A 5,153-nucleotide genomic window follows, 5' to 3' on the forward strand; every position below is an offset into this window, starting at 1 on the left:
ATGCTATATGATCATTTTGTTGTTTAATTAAAGCCATGTGATCATGAATAGCATTGATATCAACATCTCTACATCTAGTGCAAATAGAAACATGCTCAACGGTAGATGTAGAGGGTTTGCAAGATTTTAATTCTACAACCTTAGCATGTAGTATATCATTCTCATTTCTAAGGTTAGAAATAGTAACATTGCAAACATCAAAATCTTTAGCCTTAGCAATTAATTTTTCATTTTCAATCCTAAGGCTAGCAAGAGAATCATTCAATTCCTTAATCTTAGCAAGCAAATCATCATTATCATTTCTAAGACTGGGAATTGAAGCATCACAAACATGAGAATCAACCTTAGCAATTAATTTAGCATTTTCATTTCTAAGATTGTTAATGGTCTCATGGCAAGTGCTTAGCTCACTAGACAAATTTTGACATTTTTCTATTTCTAGAGCATAAGCATTTTTAACCTTAACATGCTTTTTGTTTTCCTTAATAAGGTAGTCCTCTTGAGAGTCCAAGAGATCATCCTTCTCATGAATAGCACTAATCAATTCATTTAATTTTTCCTTTTGTTGCATGTTAAGATTGGCAAAAAGGGTACGCAAATTATTCTCCTCATCACTAGCATTATCATCACTAGAGGATTCATATTTAGTGGAGGATTTAGATTTAACCTTCTTCCTTTTGTCGTCCTTTGCCATGAGGCACTTGTGGCCAACGTTGGGGAAGAGAAGTCCCTTGGTGACGGCGATGTTGGCGGCGTCCTCGTCGTCGTCGGAGGAGTCGGTGGAGCTCTCGTCGGAGTTCCACTCGCGGCACACGTGGGCATCGCCGCCCTTCTTCTTGTGGTATCTCTTCTTTTCTCTTCTCTTGCCCTTCTTGTCGTTATCCCTGTCACTGTCACTTGATAATGGACATTTAGCAATAAAGTGACCGGGCTTACCACACTTGTAGCAAACCTTCTTGGAACGGGATTTGTAGTCCTTCCCCTTCCGTTGCTTGAGGATTTGGCGAAAGCTTTTGATGATTAACGCCATCTCCTCATTGTCGAGCTTTGAGGCGTCAATTGGTTGTCTACTCGGTGTAGACTCCTCCTCCTTCTCCTCCGTCGCCTTAAATGCCACCGGTTGTGCTTCGGACGTGGAGGGCTCCTCAAGCTCGTTGATCTTCTTTGAGCCTTTAATCATGCATTCAAAGCTCACAAAATTCCCAATTACTTCCTCGGGGGTCATTAGTGGGTATCTAGGATTACCACAAATTAATTGAACTTGAGTGGGGTTAAGGAAAATGAGAGATCTTAGAATAACCTTAACCACCTCGTGGTCGTCCCACTTTTTGCTCCCGAGGTTGCGCACTTGGTTCACCAAGGTTTTGAGCCGGTTGTACATATCTTGTGGCTCCTCCCCTTGGCGAAGACGGAAGCGACCGAGCTCCCCCTCGATCGTTTCCCGCTTGGTGATCTTGGTGAGTTCATCACCCTCGTGCGCGGTCTTGAGTAGGTCCCAAATCTCCTTTGCATTCTTCAACCCTTGCACCTTGTTGTATTCCTCCTTGCTTAGAGAGGCGAGGAGTATGGTTGTAGCTTGGGAGTTGAAGTGCTCGATTTGGGCCACTTCGTCCGTATCATAATCCTCATCCCCTATGGATGATACCTGTGCTTCAAACTCAACAACATTCCATATACTTTTGTGGAGTGAGGTTAGATGAAATTTCATTAAATCACTCCACCTAGCATAATCCTCGCCATCAAAAGTTGGCGGTTTGCCTAATGGAACGGAAAGTAATGGAGTATGTCTAGATGTACGGGGATAGTCTAAGGGGATCTTACTAAACTTCTTGCGCTCTTGGCGCTAAGAAGTTACGGACGGCGCATCGGAGTCAGAGGTTGATGTTGATGAAGTGTCGGTCTCGTAGTAGACCACCTTCCTCATCCTCTTGTGCTTGTCGCCTTTCCGATGCGACTTGTGGGAAGAAGATTTTTCCTTCTTCTCTTTGTGGTGTGAGGAAGAAGATCTTTTCTCCTTCCGTTTGGAGGAGTCCTTCTTCTTCTCCTTCCTCTTGGTGCGGGACTCTTCCGATGAAGTGCTCCCTTGGCTCGTAGTGGGCTTGTCGCCGGTCTCCATCTCCCTCTTGGTGTGATCTCCCGACATTACTTCGAGCGGTTAGGCTCTAATGAAGCACCGGGCTCTGATACCAATTGAAAGTCGCCTAGAGGGGGGGTGAATAGGGCGAAACTGAAATTCTCAAAAATAATCACAACTACAAGCCGGGTTAGCGTTAGAAATATAATAGAGTCCGCGAGAGAGGGTGCAAAACAAATCGCAAGCGAATAATGAAGTGAGACACGCGGATTTGTTTTACCGAGGTTCGGTTCTCTCAAACCTACTCCCCGTTGAGGAGGCCACAAAGGCCGGGTCTCTTTCAACCCTTACCCTCTCTCAAACGGTCCCTCGGACCGAGTGAGCTTTCTCTTCTCAATCACTTGGAACACAAAGTTCCCACAAGGACCACCACAAGTTTGGTGTCTCTTGCCTCAATTACAAGTGAGTTTTGATCGCAAGAAAGAATCAAGAAAGAAGAAAGCAATCCAAGCGCAAGAGCTCGAAAGAAACACAAGCAAATCACTCTCTCTCTAATCACTAGGGCATTGTGTGGAATTTGGAGAGGATTTGATCTCTTTGGTGTGTCTAGAATTGAATGTTAGAGCTCTTGTAAGTAGTTGGGAAGTGGAAAACTTGGATGCAATGAATGGTGGGTGGTTGGGGGTATTTATAGCCCCAACCACCAAACTAGTCGTTTGGTGGAGCTGTCTGTTCGATGGTGCACCGGACAGTCCGGTGCACACCGGACATGTCCGGTGCGACAGCCACGTCGCCAAAGCCGTTGGGTTCCGACCGTTGGAGCTCTGTCTTCTGGGCCCGCCCTGATGTCCGGTGGTGCACCGGACATGCACTGTAGATTGTCCGGTGCGCCAGCATGGGCGTGCCTGACCTCTGCGCGCGCAGCGCGCGCATTTAATGCGTCGCAGGTAGCCGTTGGCGCCGAAATAGCCGTTGCCCCGCTGTTACACCGGACAGTCTGGTGTACACCGGACAGTCCGGTGAATTATAGCGGAGCAGCTTCAACGAATTCCCGAGGCTGGCGAGTTCCGGAGGCCGCTCTTCCTTGGAGCACCGGACATGTCCGGTGTACACCGGACAGTCCGGTGAATTATAGCGGAGTCGCCTCTGGAAATTTCCGATGGTGAGCAGTTCGGAGTTGGAGTCCTCTGGTGCACCGGACATGTCCGGTGGCATACCGGACAGTCCGGTGCGCCAGACCAGAGGTGCCTTCGGTTGACCCTTGCTCCTTTATTTGAACCCAATACTTGGTCTTTTTATTGGCTAAGTGTGAACCTTTTGCACCTGTATAACTTATACACTAGAGCAAACTAGTTAGTCCAATATTTGTGTTGGGCAATTCAACCACCAAAATTATTTAGGAACTAGGTGTAAGCCTAATTCCCTTTCAGCCTCCCCGAGCCAACCCTGCCCTTCGCCGGACCTATCTCGCCGCCGGTAAGCCGCGCCACCCTTTTCTTTCCCGCGGGTACTGTTTACATTGAGGAAAGGACTGCGGGTGAGAGGAAGAAAAGGGCAGGGGGCTTTTTGAATTGTCAGCGACTCAGGGGAATAGTGGCTCAGGGGTAGATTTGAGTGGGTTGATTCAGTTTAAACCCAGGGACCTCGGTGTAAATTGCTTTTCCAGGAAACTCTTATTTAAATCTATTTTTAAATTGAACAGAGACTTTAAAAATTCATAACTTCTGTTTAGTTCATCCAAAATTGGTCAAACCAATTTTGTCAGACCCTAAATAATGTAGCCTACTTAAGAAAAATATAAAACCCCCTATGTACTATAGAAAACTTTAAACTCTGATTTAATTATAGTTTTGGCCAAAAGCTCAATAATAAAAAGAAAAATAGTTATATTATTTGACTAGGGTTAGGAAAAATTGAAGAAATTTGTATCTACCTACTAACCTGTTTAAAAATGTTAAACCTCTCTGTCCACTACATTAAGTTAGTTTTTACCACTTATTTTATAATATACTTAAGGTTAAGAAAAATAGAAAATGTAATTTAAATAATGAAACAGAAGGCACCTCTATTTTTATTAGGGTACTTGTTCAATGAAGTTTACTGGAAAAATCTATCATACCCTGGTTTAGTATAAAATATGTAGGATCCCTTTATTTTTAGAAAACAAGGGAAACTTAGAAAAACCCTACAAAAATAACCCTAAGGCAAGGACACCCCAAACCTTGGGATAACTAATGTTTGGTTAAAAAATACAAAATCTGTTGTTTGATATTTTTCAAATGACAAGTTAGTTATAGGCACCTTTTTGGCATAAAACTTTAGAAAATCACAACTAAATAATCACCAATTAACTTTCTGTGAATTTTGGCACAGAGGTTTAGTATTACTGTTAGATCCCAACAAAAACAACCCTTAGGAAGGAACTCAACTCTAAGGGAGAGGTATAGTATAAAGTGGCCCATCTTACACCACCTTTGTTATTTTGGTCTAAAGCTTAGCCTTTTCTTTTTGAACCTCAATTTCCTAGAATGGGCTATAGTGACCCATGGCAATCCCCTGTGATTTTTACAGAATTTTTGGAAAATGTTAAACCACTGTCGTAGTTCAAACCTGCCCTAGAAGCCATGAAATAAGAATAAAGAAAGGGAAATATGAACCATGGAAAAACTTAGTGTCATCCTAAAACTCTTTATAACTTGTCCACTGAGATATATAGAGGCAATACCAATTACCTATGCCTACCCCTAGCAAAACCTAGACCTAGAAATAATAAGCATAAACCATTAAAAGCCATATATGACCCAAAAACCCTAAGTTACTCATCAACTTAGTTTTTCTTCGCTTAGCATAATGTTGTTAAATCTTGCATAATCATGACATACATGTTCATTGCATTTCGATAGACTGTAACCTTGCTGACGGAGAGTACATCCTCGTGCCGGAGCAAGGAGCTGCTCAGGAGGTAGCCCCAGATCCTGCACCCGAGTCTGCACTAGAGGATCTGCCTGCCACAGCCTTGGAAGGCAAGCCCCGGTTTTATGCATAACCGTTTATTTATGCTATTTTACTACACTTATTG

This window comes from Zea mays, chromosome 3, assembly GCF_902167145.1.
Source record: "Zea mays cultivar B73 chromosome 3, Zm-B73-REFERENCE-NAM-5.0, whole genome shotgun sequence".
Taxonomy (NCBI): Eukaryota; Viridiplantae; Streptophyta; class Magnoliopsida; order Poales; family Poaceae; genus Zea; species Zea mays.